Consider the following 20,189-nt stretch of genomic DNA (forward strand, 5'->3'; position numbering starts at 1 on the left):
GGCTCTGGCTGGGACATTCCCAACTGTAATTTTCATCTGGTTAAGCAATTCTTTTGTTGATTTGGATGTATGCTTGGGATCATTGTCATGTTGACAGGTAAAATCCATCTTCATGTTTATCTTTCTAGCAGATGACTGAATGTTTTGGGACAAAACTGATTGGTGTTTGGAACTGTTCATAATTACCTCCACCTTGACTCTCTGGTCTCATTTTCATATAGCACACAAACCTGGCATTTTAACAGGGGTGTGTACACTTTTGATATCCATGGTATGTAGGTGCTCATATAGCTGTTTCTGGTAGGCATGGACAGAGGGTCACAACAGAGTTGGACATATCTCCTATTGCAAACTGCATCACACTACACTCATCACATAGTCCCTCAAAACCTACACCACCAAAACACACATAGAAACATAAAACACACACCTACAATCACGGAGGCTCTCAATAAAAATCTGCCCAAGCAGAACTCCAAAGCAGAAATGCAAGCAACGTCCACCCCCAACACAACCCAAATGACACATAGCTCACAAACTCAGTGTGCCACCCAACCACAGCACATAAGGCAAAACAATGTACCAAACACTCTAGTCATTGGAGACTCTATAGTCAGGCACACTGATGCTCCACTCACCAGGCTAAACAAGGAGAAAGTTATTGTCAACTGCCTGTCAGGTGCCAGGATCTGCCACATAATGCATGCACTCAGGTCATGCCCTAACAAGTACAAATATGACTCTGTAATTGTCCATGTTGGTGTGAATGACCTGAAATGTACCACCCTGGACTACATGAAAAGAGACATGGAGGAGCTCTCTGATCTTGTAGCCCAGGCAGGTATGACCATAGCCCTGAGTAGCATCCTGCCATCCCCCAGAATGATACTATAGTACAAGGACAAAATGATTGACTTAAACAATTGGCTAAGCTACTGGTGCAATTCCAAGGGGATCCAGTATCTGTCTGCCTGGGATGACATGATCGACAGACAACAATGCTTTGCCAGAGATGGTATGCACCTGTCGCCTTTGGGATTCCAGATACTGGCTAAGGCTCTTGCCACACCTATAGTGCCTTTTTTAGGCAAGGTTCAAATGACAAATTCATCACCGTAACAGGTATAAGCAAGCAAAATCTGAGGGTAATGCTACTCAGTGCTAGAAGTCTAAACCTCAAAATGCACTCACTCGAGGCACTCCTTAAAATGGAGAACATCGACATCTGTGCAGTGACAGAGACCTGGTTCAAGGCTCCAGAGAGCACCCCTGCATTACCAGGATATAATTCATACCACAGCAGAAACAGAATATGGGATACAACAGAGGCCTTGTTTCTGATAAAGGAACCACAAAGGAAAAGCTTTTGGCCACCTAACCTAGACCAAAACACTAAAGGCAGAGGCGTGTCCATATTTATTAAGGATATCCACACCTCCAGAATAGTTATTCAGCATAATGCATCCGAGATTATCCAAGTGCAACTAACTCTAGGCAAGACCACATTCCATATTGTAGCTTGCTACAGATCCCCACCATGCCCCAGGATTCGCACTCCTCATTTCTTGATACACTGGAAAATATTAGGGTACAACCTAACACCCTAATAATGGGTAATTTCAACTACCCCACATTTAACTGGAAAAACTACTTATGTACCAACTCTATTGCTCAACGTTTTCTGGAATTCATAAATTCCAATGCCTTGGATCAACTTATCCATACCCCCACCAGAGGCAGCAATATCCTACACCTGGTCATTACCAACATGGGCGACCGGTGTTCCACACCAGAGGTCAATTCATCATTGGTCAGATTCGACCACAAGCTAATCACCCTAGACATTCACATCCCATCCCCAACCCCACCCCCATTAGGGAAACCACTGTAAAACATTTCTCCAAAGCCAACTTTGCGCTTCTTAAGACAGAATTGGCAAGCTTCACAACACCCATGCAGACGGACAATAGAGGTATGACTGCTGAATCCTGCACAAATGCACTTTATAAGCACTTACATGAGTGCATAGGGATTGACCACCAGTACGTGTTTGCCAACCTTGACTTGTATTCTTGTTTAATGACCAAGTTATAGGCATACCTTATTGCTTCATGGGTGGTTTGTGTATTGCTGTCCACCAAAGGGGATTACTCTACCTTGGTGGAGGTGGGTTTTACAGGTCAGGCACTGCTGAGTCCATACAGCTACAGTAGATATATAAAGTGCACACACCCTTGTTACAATGTCTTGTCTTTGTGCTATACAAACATGACAATACAATAACTCATTTTCAAATCAATTCCCACCTTTAATGTGACCTATAGCCTGTACAATTCAGTTGAAAAAACATAACAATCTGATAGGCAAATTAAAATAAGTACAATAAGCTGATTGCATGAGTGTGCACACCCTTAAACTGATATTTTGTTGAAGCACCTGTTTAAATAATTACAGCATTGAGTCATCTTGGGTTGGAGTCTATCAGCATGGCACATCTTTACTTGGCAATAGTTGTCCACTCTTCCTTGCAACAGCACTCCAAATCTGTCTACTTGCAAGGGCATCTCTTGTGCACAGCCCTATTGAGGTCAACCCAGAGATTTCCTATTGGATTTAGGTCTGGGCTCTGGCTGGGACATTCCCAACTGTAATTTTCATCTGGTTAAGCAACTCTTTTGTTGATTTGGATGTATGCTTGGGATCATTGTCATGTTGACAGATAAAATCCATCTTCATGTTTATCTTTCTAGCAGATGACTGAATGTTTTGGGAGAAAACTGATTGGTATTTGGAACTGTTCATAATTACCTCCACCTTGACTAAAGCCTCGTTTCCAGCTGAAGAAAAGCAACCCCAAGCATGGTACTGCCACCATGATGCTTCACCGGCGGGGGGGGCTGTAGTTTTCTTTTGGTGATGCAAACTGTTGTTTGGGCCAAACATACCTTTTGGAATTGTGGGCCAAAGGTTCAACCTTGGTCTCATCAGACCATGACACATTTTCCAACATGCTTTTGGGAAACTTGATAAAGTGTTTGGCAATGTTTGTCCACCTGTGGACATTTTACTGTGTAAGAAAAGGCATCTGTCTTGCAACCCTACCCCATAGGCCAGACATATGGGGAATAGAGGAGATTGTTGCCACATATGGTACACAACCAGTACTTGCCAGACATTCCTGCACCTCCTTCAGTGTTGCTGTAAGTCTCCTGGCAGCCTTCATGGCAAGTTGTTGTCTTGTCTTTTCATCAATTTTGGATGGACGTCCAGGTGTTTGCAACGTCAGTGTTGTCCCATATCTTCTCCACTGTTTGATGACTATCTGCACTGTATTCCATGGTATATCCAATGTTGGGGATAGTTTTTTTTACTCTTTTCCTGATGGATACCTTTCCACAATGAGATCCCATTGATGATTTGTAAGCTCTCTGCAAAACATGGCTTTTGTTGTAGCAGGCAACTGGGTAAATGTGACAAAAATCCTACTAGGACAGCAGAAAATCATTTAGGGTGAATCAGAGTCTCTTTAATTGATGGCATGTGTGTACCCAAGAAGACTGAATGCTGTGATTACAGCAGTAGATGCTTCAACAAAGTATTAGTTAAAGGGTGTGCACATTTATGCAACCAGCTTATAGTAAGTTTTTTTTGTTTTATATTTTGTCCCCTAACAGATTTGTTTATTTTTCAATAGAATTGTACAGGTTATGGGTCACATTCAAGGTGGTAAATGTTTGGAAATGATTTTCTGTGGTCTCATTTTCATATAGCACACAAACCTGGCATTTTAACAGGGGTGTGTACACTTTTGATATCCATGGTATGTAGGTGCTCATATAGCTGTTCCTGGTAGGCATGGGCAGAGGGTCACAACAGAGTTGGACATATCTCCTATTACAAACTTCACCACACTACACTCATCACATAGTCCCTCAAAACCTACACCACCAAAACACACATAGAAACACAAAACACACACCTACAATCACGGAGGCTCTCAATAATAATCTGCCCAAGCAGAACTCCAAAGCAGAAATGCAAGCAACGTCCACCCCCAACACAACCCAAATGACACATAGCTCACAAACTCAGTGTGCCACCCAACCACAGCACATAAGGCAAAACAATGTACCAAACACTCTAGTCATTGGAGACTCTATAGTCAGGCACACTGATGCTCCACTCACCAGGCTAAACAAGGAGAAAGTTACTGTCAGCTGCCTGTCAGGTGCCAGGATCTGCCACATAATGCATGCACTCAGGTCATGCCCCAACAAGTACAAATATGACTCTGTCATTGTCCATGTTGGTGTGAATGACCTGAGATGTAACCACCCTGGACTACATGAAAAGAGACATGGAGGAGCTCTCTGATCTTGTAGCCCAGGCAGGTATGACCCTAGCCCTGAGCAGCATCCTGCCATCCCCCAGAATGATACTACAGTACAAGGACAAAATGATTGACTTCAACAATTGGCTAAGCTACTGGTGCAATTCTAAGGGGATCCAGTATCTGTCTGCCTGGGATGACATGATCGACAGACAACACTGCTTTGCCAGAGATGGTATGCACCTGTCGCCTTTGGGATTACAGATACTGGGTAAGACTCTTGCCACACCTATAGTGCCTTTTTTAGGCAAGGTTCAAATGACAAATTCACCACCGTAACAGGTATAAGCAAGCAAAATCTGAGGGTAATGCTACTCAGTGCTAGAAGTCTAAACCTCAAAATGCACTCACTCGAGGCACTCCTTAAAATGGAGAACATCGACATCTGTGCAGTGACAGAGACCTGGTTCAAGGCTCCAGAGAGCACCCCTGCATTACCAGGATATAATTCATACCACAGCAGAAACAGAATATGGGATACAACAGAGACCTTGTTTCTGATAAAGGAACCACAAAGGAAAAGCTTTTGGCCACCTAACCTAGACCAAAACACTAAGGATATCCACACCTCCTGGCTAGTTACTCAGCATAATGCATCCGAGATTATCCAAGTGCAACTAACTCTAGGCAAGACCACATTCCATATTGTAGCTTGCTACAGATCCCCACCATGCCCCAGGATTCACACTCCTCATTTCTTGATACACTGGAAAATATTAGGGTACAACCTAACACCATAATAATGGGTAATTTCAACTACCCCACAATTAACTGGGAAAACTACTTATGTATCAACTCTATTGCTCAACGTTTTCTGGAATTCATAAATTCCAATGCCTTGGATCAACTTATCCATACCCCCACCAGAGGCAGCAATATCCTACACCTGGTCATTACCAACATGGGCGACCGGTGTTCCACACCAGAGGTCAATTCATCGTTGGTCAGATTCAACCACATGCTAATCACCTTAGACATTCACATCCCATCCCCACCCCCATTAGGGAAACCACTGTAAAACATTTCTCCAAAGCCAACTTTGCGCTTCTTAAGACAGAAGTGGCAAGCTTCACAACACCCATGCAGATGGACAATAGAGGTATGACTGCTGAATCCTGCACAAATGCACTTTATAAGCACTTACATGAGTGCATGGATCGTGCTATCCTTAACAGAACCCAGATGCTATCCTCCAAAAAAAAAGGAAGCCGATCTGGTGGTCCCCTGTCATAAACAAACACTACAACAGAAGAAATAAATTGCTGCAAAAAAGAGTAAAATCCCATGATTGGAGAAACTCCCTGGTCAGCTTCAGTAAGAAGCTGAAATCCCTCATAAAATCCTCCAAAGCTAGTTATGAAAACAAAATCACCACTTTTTCTAAAGACAACCACAAAGCATTCTATAGCTATGTCAATAATCTCAATGGCAACACTCAGATCTGCTCTGAGTTACAGCACAATCACACTAAATATACAGAACCAACTGATATTGCCAATATCCTGGCAGATAGGTTCAGTGCTAACTTTACCCCCCCTATCACCCCCTAAAGGGTCCATCTCTATCCCTGAAGAATGCAAAATTTCTGTAATCATGGTTGCACAGGTAAAACTACACTCTCCAAAGCCAAGAGCACAGCATCCATGGGACCTGACAGCATCCCAGGCTGTGTTCTATATGAACTACAGAACGAACTGGAACCCACCTAAGTACCATGTTCAATCATACCATCACCTCAGGCTTTGTGCCTACTGAATGGCACACAGTGATGGTTATCCCACTCTACAAAGGGGGATCCACCACAGACCCTGGGAACTACCGCCCCATTAGCCTGTGAAAGTAGCATACTCCAAATCTGACTTCAGACCAGTGACAAGTGGAGTACCACAGGGTTCACTCCTGGGTCTTCTCCTGTTTGGTATCTACTTCTCTGAAGTACAGGCTAACACAGAAGGTCTTTGGCTAATGAATTTTGCAGATGACTGCAAACTAGGCGCCATAATCATAACTCCTAACAATGTGAAAATCCTACAAAAGGGCCTCACTGAGACAGATGCCTGTTGTCAAAGCCATGGCCTCAAGCTCAAACTCTGTGCCCATAAACTACCACATAGGTAGTAGTCTACTTAACACCAAAAGTGTGATAAGAGACCTTGGGACACAGGTGGACAGTAGTCTCTCCTTTGATAATCACATCACCACAGTAGTCAGGATATCCTTCTACATGGCACACCTCATCACAAAAGGTTTCTCATCCAGGAAAAAAGAGGTAATTGTTCCCCTCTACACATAACTCATTAGACCCATTATAGAGTACAATGCCCCTTTTAGTATGTACCTCACAAGATATCTACAACAACTGGAAAGGCCACAGAAAGACCTCACAAAGAGGATTACTGGCCTCAAACAGATGCCCTATGCAAACCGTCTCAAAAAAACTCCAGTTTACTCCATCACATATTGCCTACTGAGAGGCGATTTTTGCCTAATATAAAAAGCTATATCAAGCCCAGAGCTGTTGGACATGTTCCACTTAAAGAAATCCCAATCCCTCTGAGCTACACACTCTAGGGACTTAAACTTTGTCACCACAATAAACAGAACATGCTGGAGGGATAGATTCCTGTCCCAGAGACTTAACATACTCTGGAACAAACTACCTATCTATATCAAACAAAGCTCCTCATTAGCACTCTTCAAGAAAAAATTTGATGATTGGATGGGAAATAGGAAATTCACCCCAGAGATCACTTCTTTGGCTCTGCTCAACAGGGGCACAGGAAAATAATTTTCTTGGGTGGTGAAAGCCAGGGTACCTTTTTGGCTAGGCTTATATAGGCCCTAGGGCCAATTGTCTAGTACCTACCTATGAACCTATGCCTATTCTAGTACCCATATCTGTGTCAGGACAATGCAACAACCAGTAGCTGTAGACATACATGTCTGTTGTATGCACTGAAACTGATATTACACACATGTACAACATGCACAACTTATTTACCTGACAGTTTGCAACCCATGTCATTTGTTTTGTGCCTTCCAGCTGAACATACACATACATACATGTGTTCAGGTGATACCTGGTATACATTTCTGTTCTATGTTAGCATGACACACTGTATTTACAGTCTTGATGCTCAGTCATACCTCTCAACCTGTTATAGCAGGACATCTGGACAATGGCACACATAAATGAGTGGCAAAGGCACATCAATATTGATACCGTATTAATATTGCTGTAACATACAAAAGTAAGTTGACTGCATGGTAGGCTTTGCCATCACAGTGATAACCTGGAGGATGTCCAACATTCATAAGTAGACTATTGTGTTACAATGTCATTATTCACTGACTTGCCAATGGTTTGCCTGACATAACACAATACAATTTAATGGTATGACCCCACTATATCACATGCAGTTCAACACACACTTCTGCAACAGTACTTTACTATGCATATACTCTGTATAGGTCTCTTAGATTTACAAGACAAACATGTGTATCATAGTTATATTCACAGGTAACATATGGATATGTACAACATCCCAGTAGCTGGCCTAGCAGTGCAGTCAGTAGTGTTTGAGAGACACTCCAGTATTTGTCAGATGTGAGCTGCCCTTTCCTGGGGTGAGTCAGGGGCTTGAGCTGTGACCTATGTCACTGCAGACAGAACTAGATGCTATGACCATAGATGCTGTTCAGCAGTATATCAGTACAGCAAGTCTTGTTGAGGAATATTCTTTAATCTTCCTATTTCACATTATTATAGACCACCTACTGCATTCCATTACATGCTTACTTGTTTCACATACCTTTTTTTGGAAGTAGATTGGGTAAGATAAGATCTTCAGTTTTGACTGTTGATGTACAGTCTTTCTCTCTGTTTTTCTCTCAGTTTGTCTGTGTCTCTCAGCTAGAGATATAGACCTGGTATGAATAGGCAGCAACTTGACTTTTGTAGGTACTGCTCATGACCAGGGAATGGCCTGTGCACCAATTAGTGTTTCCCACTTGCTAATTGCATGCAGAGCAGCTCTTTAGTTATTCCAATAACCATTGTCATTGCAACACACTCCTATAATTGAGTAGTTCATGTGACCATTGGCCCCTTCCCTTACTTGTGAAGAAGGCATCTTGGAGTTGTGTGAGCTACAGCATTATAGATGACAGGTGGGAATACCTCTTACAACAAGACTTGTGGAGACAGGCCAACTAAATGGTGGTGAAGATTCCAGACTTAAGGACATAATGTGAGTATTGCTGTTATATGGTTTGAATACTGTTAGTTTAACAGGGTTTGTCTGGACATGCTAGTACTGCATGGATTTCAGTCTGACAATGTTATGTGTCTGCATAGCTCCCAACTGTAGGGCTATCCACATAATGGCCAGTGGTTTGCCTGTTATGTTTGGTCTGTTCCCCAGAAAGCTGTTGTCCTTGGCAAATCAGTAGCATACTCTGGGGATTGCAGTCAGCAAATGCCAACATCCATTTGTGTTTCTGAATTCATATCCCTAGAAAAGATATGTTACAACAAATCCTGTAACACCAGCAATTTTTCTCAGTGTATAACAGCAATATTTCAAATGTGCAGCTGTTTTTGGATCTCTGTCCCCCAATTTTTTCAGGCTTTGTCCAGATGTCATGCAGTGAGAGGTTGATAGGTATGGTCTATTATTATTTAGTGCTGTAATTCCTGATATCATCCCAGTGATGTTTTGAAATCCCACACATGTTGTGGGGTAGGGGCCATAAATATGAGGGCAAAGGCTGGACAACATGTGGAACTCTGTAGAGTCAGGAGGTTGGTGTATAGAGAACGCTCTTAGATGCCCTTGTAGCAAATTTTATTTGGGGGAGAGTAAGATGTGTTTTACAATTAGTTAGAACATGAGAAAGATATTACTAGCAAGAAAGAAGACAGTTCTATAGCTGTACATTTTAATAAATCTCACCATGGGGACAGTAGTGGGTTACAAGGTACTTTTTGGGAAAAAGTCTGTTTCTCAGTTTGATCGAACAGTTATAAAAAAACAATTGTTATGTAAAGAATCAATTTATATTTTTAAATGTGATACTTTATCCCCTAGGGGATTAAATGAGGAGTCTAATTGAGGCTGTGTATTTGAATATGTAATTAAGTGTTAATTGCTCCTTGCATTTAAGGCAAATATTTTTTGTAATGTTTTACTCCTTGAAGGTTTTGGCCGAGACATCAGAGTATATTAAATTTGTGTGAATTACTGGCTGGTTGTTTTTCAGTTTACTATCTTCAGTAATTTTTGTTTTGCTAAAAGGTCAGTGTATATCTGGCCATTGTTTATGGCCTCTCATGATTTTGTATCAGCGTACTGTTTACTTATTAGTTGGACTGTGTAGGGGAGCAGATGTCAGTGGCATGGGTCCTTTTGTATCCAACTGTGCATGTTGCTCCAGTTACTAGTGGTCTATCAGCAGTATATGTTTGTATGAGCATTTTGAGATGTGTCCCATACCATCCCACAATTCCGGCTACACTGTGACCTGGCACAGTATATGTAGGGGTATTGTGTGACAGTCATTGAGGATATATCTGTCCACACAGCTGTTATACTGTTATAATTGGTAGAATTACTGGTATGTAGCTGTGACTGTGGTGCAGTTGGTTGTGTGCATGCACTTTCACATTAGTGTCTGTTTGTCAGTACAGTTTCATTCCTGTAGTGCATGCTGTAGTAGCTAATGCATATGTAATTCCCCAAAGCTGCTTTGGAGTAGTGATGTGTTGTCCTGAATGTATTTTGGATGGTACTTGGTGACATGCTTGTCAGCTCAGTGTAGTTTCCCAAATGTTACATAGCTGCGCTCATAGGTCTCAACCCTCCAGGTATTCATTGGATGTACAGTTGTCTGCTCATATATTTGGTCTGGTCCCTATGACAGGTGTGTACTGTTGACAACTCAGTGGGATAATGAGTGGAATGTATTCATTACATAATGACAGTTAATTTATTTCTCAGACATCTGATATTGCATTCAACATATGTTGGATGGACAGTATTACTGCATGGCCTATCATGATTTTGTATCAACGTACTGTTTACTTATTAGTTGGACTGTGTAGGAGAGCAGATGTCAGTGGCATGGGTTCTTTTGTATCCAACTGTGCATGCTGCTCCAGTTACTAGTGGTCTATCAGCAGTATATGTTTGTATGGGCATTTTGAGATGTGTCCCATACCATCCCACAATTCTGGCTACACTGTGACCTGGCACAGTATATGTAGGGGTATTGTGTGACAGTCATTGAGGATATATCTGTCCACACAGCTGTTATACTGTTGTAATTGGTAGAATTACTGGTACGTAGCTGTGACTGTGGTGCAGTTGGTTGTGTGTATGCACTTTCACACTAGTGTCTGTTTGTCAGTACAGTTTCATTCCTGTAGTGCATGCTGTAGTAGCTAATGCATATATAATTCCCCAAAGCTGCTTTGGAGTAGTGATGTGTTGTCCTGAATGTATTTTGGATGGTACTTGGTGACATGCTTGTCAGCTCAGTGTAGTTTCCCTAATGTTACATAGCTGCACTTATAGGTCTCAACCCTCCAGGTATTCATAGAATGTACAGTTGTCTGCTTATATATTTGGTCTGGTCCCTATGACAGGTGTGTACTGTTGACAATTCAGTGGGATGATGAGTGGAATGTACTCATTACATAATGACAGTTAATTAATTTCTCAGACATCTGATATTGCATTCAACATATGTTGGATGGACAGTGTTACTGCAGCAACTTATGCAGTTTATCTACCCAATTATTTCCAGTGTGTCCCTATTTCCATACCTTCGTCCCCCTACTTTGTCTGGCTAGGTCCAGACTCCTTGTACTAAGGTGTTCTGAGATATGACAGCGCTGCATGTTATAGGAAAATTTTAACAATATATATATATATATATATATATATATATATATATATATATATATATATATATATATATACACACACACATATATATATATATATATATATATATATATATATATATATATAGTTGCCCTTTATAATCACAAAATACTGAAATCTTGAATTTCAGTATCTCGAGACGATAAAGGCGAACGTTCAAAATCCCGAAATCCAAAACCGCGAAATACAAAATATCTAACATAAACACACCATACACCATACAACACATAACAACAAAACATTCACAGACACAACATCACAAACCAACACATCTACACATACATATAAGCAAGCCCTGCACCTGGGGGCTGCACCCCCCTACTTATATATACTAACTCCAAGATCACACAAACAGGAAAAGACAGAAAACTCACACCCAGACATTCTGCAGTCCCTCGCACATGCACACATACATCACACATATACAAACAGCAGCACATCCAAAACCTATCCACTCATACATTCACCTGCCTACCCTAACCCACACGTACAACTTACAAACACATTCACATACATTCAAAATCCCACCCAAAACCCTTACAAAACACTCACTTACCTTAAATTGCACCCAAATCCACACACAACTCCACACACCATCCACACAAAACATTGCACATAAAAAAGTGTGGCCATAACTGTGAATTTGAGATATTCAAATTCGCGATTATGCCCTTTTGCCATTGTAAAAATTTGCCTTTGTGGTCTCAAGATACTGAAATGTTTATTTGTCATTTTTTTATACGTTTCCTTACATATAACTGTATCCCCATACATGTATAAATATATATATATATATATATATCTATGTATATATATATGAATATATCTATATATATATATATATATATATATATATATATATATATATATATATATATATATATATATATATATATATATATATATATATATATATATATATATATATACATAGGTTCAAGACCTGCAAGGGCTGTTTATTTTGTTGCTGGCCAGAACAGAGGCTGATGGAGACATTGTGATTAAGGCAATTTTAAACAGGGGATATTCCTGAACTCTTTACTTAAAATGCATTTGAGTTCCTTACCAGCCCACATAAAGAACCCACAAAAGCTTTGTGTTCTAATGTAAAATATGGTGTGGAGAAAAAATATTTTTGGGCCACTTTGGATATTTCTTCTTTGTACATGAATATTTCAACAGGTAAGGGTCTTGAAGGTAAGGCATCAATACTTGGTGAAGAGCCTCGCAGTGCCAACCTTTTGGAGTTACTTGAATTTTGTCTAACACACAACTGTATTTGTTTTAACAAGGAATATTATTTGCAGATGAGGGGCACTGCTATGCAGGCTCCTTTTGCTCCCTCTTATGCTGTTTTGTACATGGGGAAGTTTGAAAAGTGGTTTGTGTACAGCCATGTTTATTACAAGGAGAAGGTAATGTTATATAGGCAATACATAGATTATTTGATTTTCATATGTAGCGGACCTCTATCTGAGTTTGAGAAATTTGCGGTGGACTTGAATTCCAACAGTGATGGCTTACAGTTTTGTTGTCACACAGACTTCAGTACCATTAGTTCATTTAGTTTCCAATCAGACCCAGAATAGTTCATTAGGTTGTTTTCCTTGTGGGAAATGCAGTGTGTGCCATAGAATCAGAAATTTATCTAATACTATGATCAATGGGCTCAAATTTGTGTCTCAAGCAAGGTTTAATTGTCAGTCATGTGGTGTTAGTTTAGTAGATGTCCAGTTTTTTGTGAATGAGATGGGTGTTATTCAATATGTTCCATTTAGGAAGAGTACTGCTGTGAATAATTTTTTGCTTGCTTCCAGCATGCATCCTGAACATCTCATTGAGTCATTGCCTTATGGTGAATTTAGAAGAGTATGGAAGAATACTTCTGAGATGGCTTCTAAAAAGAGATCTCTGGCTGAAGTCGAGGAGAGATTATCGGCCAGAGGGTATTCTTGCTCTATTCTTAATGAAGCAAAGAATAAATTGTTGAATAATGTCATAAATAGCAAACAATTGCATGAGAATAGTAAGTTTTGACATAGAATTCAATTAACTTCAAGAGAGGAGAGGACAAAAAATAGAATATTTTATGTTACTAGGTTTAGTCCCTTTTCAGACACACTTAGACAGGTGGTTACAAGGTTATGGCCAATGATAATTGCTGATGATAAACTTAGCACTTTATTTCCATAACAAGTGACTTTTTCTTTTGGTAGATTTTTAAACCTAAAAGAATTGTTGAACTGTCTAATTTCCAGTCAGACCCAGAATAGTTCATTAGGGTGTTTTCCTTGTGGGAGATGCATTGTGTTCCATAGAATCAGAAATGTATCTACTACTATGATCAATGGGCTCAGATTTGTCTCTCAAGCAAGGTTTAATTGTCAGTCATGTGGTATTATATACATTCTGGGTTATGGGTGTGATGAGGTGAGATGGTATATAAGTCAGACCAAAAGAAAAGTTAATATTAGAATTTTGGAACATTTGGGAAATATTAGAAGGGGTAATATAGGCTTCAACCCAGTGGCAAAACATTTCATTGAAGCCCATTTAAGAAATTTTGATTCCCTGTTTTTTAGTGTATTAGGCCAAGCATCTGGCAACTGTGGTAGTGGTACTCTATTTGCTAACAAGTTAAGAGATTACATTCATTTTCAGTTATGGAAACTTGGTCCCACATGGATTAAATCAGGAGGTGTTGTTACATTTTTGAAGAAATTTCATTGATAATATGTCCATATATGTTTATATGTGTGTGTGTGTGTGTGTGTGTGTGTGTGTGTGTGTGTGTGTGTATTTTTCATATGAGTACATACTCACATTAGGAGAAGGTGTATTTCTTTATGTAAACTTGGTTGAATTTTTTTGATGATGTTGCTTCACAATTTATTGTAATTTTGTTGTTACAATGTTGCTGCTGCTGAAGTTCTATTTGAAAAGTAATAATTTTTCATGACTAAGGGATGTGTTTATGTATAATGTGCACTGGTCACTTTAAAAGTGGGATGTATAGACAAATTTTGAAACACGATTCTTTTAATTGTTTAATTGTTTAATATATTTAAGCTTTAGAATTTGATATGCTGATATCCCTTGAAGGCGAAATGACGAGGTACCAGGGCTAAAGCTGTTTGGCACTCCAAATCTGTGTACGCCTTTTGGATTTATTAGGTTTTTGTGTTTTTTCTTTTGTTTTGATGACTTTTAAACAATTGTAAGTGGGTTTGTGTGGGTTTGCAGGATGCTAAGCGATGCCAACACACGTTTTAACTAATAAGCGCTTAACCCATGTTGGCTTCACTTAGTGACACTTACCAGTGTGCAAATCCACTTAGCTGAGCTACCTGCTGCTTAGCATTCACATTTGAGCCATGCTTAAACCTGTTAAGCATAGCTGAGCATTGGTAACCATTGCTTACATTCCATTCTTAGAAAATTGCAGAGTAATGACTTCATTTAGTAAGTGTAAATTATTTCCTTTACATAATATACCTGTCTGTGTTGTCATTACAGTAGCAAGGGGTGTGACTATATGGTATGGGACACTTGGGTATCCATGGGTAGTTTCACATGTTATATGCACTCACACTTCCATGTTAGACCAGCTACAGCACCTGATTGAGAAATATCATTTACCACATACTTCACTATTAAAATAGTATGTTTAACACTGCTTTTCCATTTAACATTGGATTGTCTGCCTGTTGTAGTACTCAAACCATGGGGCACTTGGGTATACATGGGTAGTTTCACATGTTATATGCACTCACACTTTATTGTTAGACCAGCTACAGCACCTGATTGAGAAATATCATTTACCACATACTTCACTATTAAAATAGTATGGTTAACACTGCTTTTCCATTTAAAATTGGATTATCTGCCTGTTGTAGTACTCAAACCATGCAACTCTGCATGCAAAGCTGGGACTCTGAGCACTGCACTATCCTGTTCTGGGGATTAGAGCTATATATTTTTATGTTTCTCCTATTGGATATTTAATATCATAATATTATATTAACTGTAGAGTATTGTGTGTTTTTGGCCATGTCATTGAGGACTGCTGTCATGTAATAATGGCATACTTTTCAGCTTCATACTTATATCCTTCAGAACTTTCATGCTAATGCATAACCTGTTTTCAATCTACTTTCTGTCTGTCCACTGTGCAGATGGGATGACACTGGTGCTCAGGCTGTGGTAGACTACACTGCAGAATGTGTCTGAGATGCCATACCTATGTTTATGTAGGGTGCAGCCAGGAATGGTATTAGACCTATGGAGACCTCTATGTGTTGCCTTTGAGAGGGCATTACAGACCTGCTTTGTGATCATGAGGGTGGGGGGGCAGGTGCTGTACATGCGCATGAGTACCTATGGAGGGATGGGGGGGTTATGTTTACACGTCACCTGTCTGCAGCGGGTTGCCTATATCCTTCATGTGGGCCTTGCCCCTTTTCCTTGCTTGTGCGAGGGAGATTACAGAGGTGTGGGGGCTACAGCTTCACAGACAGTAGGTGGGAATACTACACAGGAGCGGACATGTGTGGACAGCCCAACAACCTGGGGGACAAAGCTCCAGAATTGGGTACAGATTGTGGGGGGTTGCTAGATTGACAAGGTTCATCTGGACAAGCATTTACTGAGTGACTTGACGTCTGACAGTGATATGTTTCTGATATACCTCTCAAATGGCATGCTGTCCACAGACTGGCCAGACATTTGCCTATGCTTAGTCTGTTCCCCAGACAGTAGTTGTCCTTGTAAAATCAGTAGGGGACTCTAGGGAATGCAGTCATTAAATACTAACATCCATTTATATTATCGACTTCATATCCCTAAGAAAGGATATATTTCAACAAACCTAGTAACACCAGCAACCATCTCAATATTATAACAGAAATATGTCCAATATATGCCCATGTTTGTGCTATTGTCCCCAAATTATGTTGGGTTTTGTCCAGATATCATGCACTAAGAAGCTCACAGGTATTTAGTATAATTATGTATTTCCTTCATTCCTGCTACCATTCCAGTGATGTAGTAGACCCACAGACATGTAACGGGGAAGAGGCCATAGATATGAGTCCTGAGCCTGTACATTCTGAGGCAAACCATACATTTGAGATGTTTGTGTATGTCTGCTCATTGTTAACAGACTGTCAGGATTGTGTAGAAGTGTAGTGTGTACATGTTATTTGCGCTGTGTAAGGATGGGTGTACATGTGAGTGTCATGGCCCCTTTCTATCTGACTGTGCATGCTGCTACAGTTTCTGGTTCCCTATCAGCTGTTATATGTTTGTACGGGCAGACCGTGACATGTCCCATAACACCTCCAGATTCCTACTACACTGTGGCTTGGGGCAGTATATGTAGGAGTAATGTGTGAGTGGAAAGGGAATATGCATTCACACTGTCATTATAGTGCAGTGTTCAGTTTGCTTACTGGTATGTCACTGTGACTGTGGTACAATTGGTTATGGGTATGCACTTTCACACCAGAGTCTGATTTCCACTGGTGTTATTTCCCTGCAGTGCCTGTTATATTTGCAAAGCCACAGAGCTGAATTTTGGTAGTGTTATGTCAGTCTGCTTGTAGTTCAAACAGTGCTTGGTAGCTCAGTGAAGTTTCCCTACTGGTGTGTTATGTCCACATATTCGTAGGATGTACCATTGTCTGGCCAGTATCTTTGGTCTGGTCCCCATAACTGTTGTGTATTCCTGATGCATCAGTGGAATCATGTGAGAATTGGGGTCAATAACTAATGAGAAGCAATTGAGTCCCAGACCGGTGATATTTCAGTCAATATACATAAGGACTAACAGTGTCAGTACAGCAACTTTCTCAGCTTATCTACCAACGTATTTTGGATACATCTCTATTGTCATTCATTTGTCCCCCTCACTTTGTCAGGCTTGGTCCAGATTCATTGCCCTAAGGGGTTCTGAGCGTACCTCTCCACTGAAAGGCTTTTCACAGAATGTCCAGATGTTTGGCCCATGCTTTGGTTCTGCTCCACAGTTTATTTATATTTGTCTGGTGAATCACTGTGATGATCCAAGGATTTCTGTCAGTGAATAATGACATAACATGTGAGTTCCCAAACTCATATCCTTCAGATGTTTCTGCAGAAATGCACCCTGTTGCTGTACAAATGTTTGCTTATGACAGCGATATTTGTAATATGTCCCTATATGTGGCCCATTCCCTCCTCCCACTTTGGAAAGCCTTTGTACAGGTTTCTTGCACTAAGAGGTTGATAGGTATGGTTCTGAGGTATGACTGCACTGCATGTCATATAAATACATGTTGGAGTGAATGACTTGAGATGTACCTCCCTGGACTACATGAAAAGAGACATGAAAGAGCTCTTGGATCATGTCGCCCAGGCAGGTATGACCCTAGCCCTGAGTAGCATCTTGCCTTCGCCCAGAATGATACCACAATATAAGGACAAAATGATTGACTTCAACAATTGGCTAAGCTTCTGGTGTCATTCAAAGGGGATCCAGTACCTGTCTGCCTGGGACGACATGATCGACAGACCACAATGCTTTACCAGAGATGGTCTGCACCTGTCACACCTGGGATTCAGGTTACTGGCTAAGGCTCTTGCCTCCCCTATAGTGCCTTTTTTAGGCAAAGTTCAAAGTAGGTAAACCAAAAAGCACTAAACAAATGACAAACCAGGTAAACCAAACAAATGAGCTGTAGAAAGCACAAGTCCAAGGCTAACAATAAAAAATATATAAATTTAATGAAGTAAGCACACACTTTCGGAGAACTCAATGGCACTCCTTCCTTAGACAAAAAAAAGAAGAAAGTTGATTGTGACATTAGAGGTGGTCCTTGGCAAAATCTTTTGGAAATCTGCGAACTTTTTTGGCAGATTCGCACAGCCATCTATGTGTATCCAGGTCTGAATGACCATGTGTCTATCAGTTGTATTTTAAAGAATTTGTCATTAAAAAGATAATATGGGTAGGTTGAACATATGTTTTTACTGATTTTATGGTTTTAAGCTCACAGGTTTAATGAGAAGTTAATTGGATTGACAATTATTTAAGATTATAACAACCTTTTTTTTGTGTTGGTTTTTAATTATGGTGCAATAAGATTTTAGTTTGTTATACTTGCACCTTTTAGGATGAAAGTACTCTGTTTGCTGGTGCTAGTAATAGGAACACACCCCCTAATGGGTCTATGTGATTTATTAGTTTGAACACACTTAATTAGCATAATTGATTTTATAAAAATGTGGTTGTTATTCAAAGATGTAAAACTTTTTTTGTCTGAGGAAGGAGTGCCATTGAGTTCTCCAAAAGCGTGTGCTTACTTCATTAAATTTATATATTTTTTATTGTTAGCCTTGGACTTGTGCTTTCTACAGCTCATTTGTTTGGTTTACCTAGGCAAAGTTCAAAGGACAAAACCACCACCATAACAGGTACAAGCATGCAAAATCTGAAGGTAATGCTACTCAGTGCTAGAAGTCTAAACCTCAAAATGCATTCTCTCGAGGCACTCCTAAAAATGGAGAACATCGATATCTGTGCAGTAACTGAGACCTGGTTCAAGGCACCAGAGAGCACCCCTGCAATACCAGACTACAACTCTTACCACACTTTTCGGCCACCAAACCAGGACCGAAACACTAAAGATGGAGGAGTGTCAATATTCACCAAGGATATTCACACCACCAGGCTAGTTGCCCAACACAATGAGTCTGAAATTCTCCAGGTGCAACTAACACTAGGTAAGACTGCAATCCAAATTGTAGCTTGCTACAGATCCCTCACCATGCCCCAAGATTCTCACTACACCTTTCTAAACATACTGGAAAATATTAAGATAGAACCAAACACCCTATTACTGGGTGATTTTAACTACTCTGCCATTAACTGGGAAAACTACTCGTGTACCAAAACCTTTGCCCAACGGTTCTTGGAATTCATAAATTCCAATGTCTTGGATCAACTAATCCATAGTCCTACCAGGGGCTCCAATATCCTAGACCTGGTCATTACCAACATGGGAAATCGATGCTTCACACCTATGGTCACCCCCTCGTTAGTCAGGTCTGACCATAAGCTAATCACCCTTAACATCCACATCCCACCCCTACCCCCCAGTAAGGAAACCTTCATAAAAAACTTCTCCAAAGCCAACTTTATGCTACTCAAGTCAGAAGTGACAAACTTCATGACACCCATGCAGATGGGAACTGAAAGTTCAACTGCTGAATCCTACACTAAGGCACTGTACGAGCACATTCACTGATGCATGAATCGTGCCATCCCAAATAGAACCAAGATGCTCTCATCCCAAAAAAGGAAGCCAATCTGGTGGTCCCCTGCCATAAACAAACTTTACAACAAAAGGAAGAAACTGTTGCAGAAAAGAGGAAAATTCCAGGATGCAAAAAACTCCCTTACCAGCCTCAGTAAGAAACTGAGATCCCTCATAAAATCCTCCAAAGCTAGTTATGAAAATAAAATTTACAAAGATTCCAAAGACAACCACAAGGCATTCTATAACTATGTCAAGACTTTAAATGTCAATGCCCAGATCTGCTCTGAGCTAAAACAGAGTGACATTAAATATACTGATCCCAAGGATATTGCCAATATCCTGGCAGATCGATTCAGTGCCAACTTCACCCCCCTCTCACCCCTTAAATAGCCCATCTCAATACCGGAAGATTTCCAAATTCCGGTAATAACAGCCACACAGGTAAAATAACGCACTCTCCAAAGCTAAGAATACAGCATCCATGGGACCAGATGACATCCCGGGCTGTGTACTACATGAACTACAATATGAACTGGCAGCTCACCTAAGTGTCAT

Source organism: Protopterus annectens, chromosome 5.part1 (assembly GCF_019279795.1).
Source record: "Protopterus annectens isolate FY-2018-M chromosome 5.part1, PAN1.0, whole genome shotgun sequence".
Taxonomy (NCBI): Eukaryota; Metazoa; Chordata; order Ceratodontiformes; family Protopteridae; genus Protopterus; species Protopterus annectens.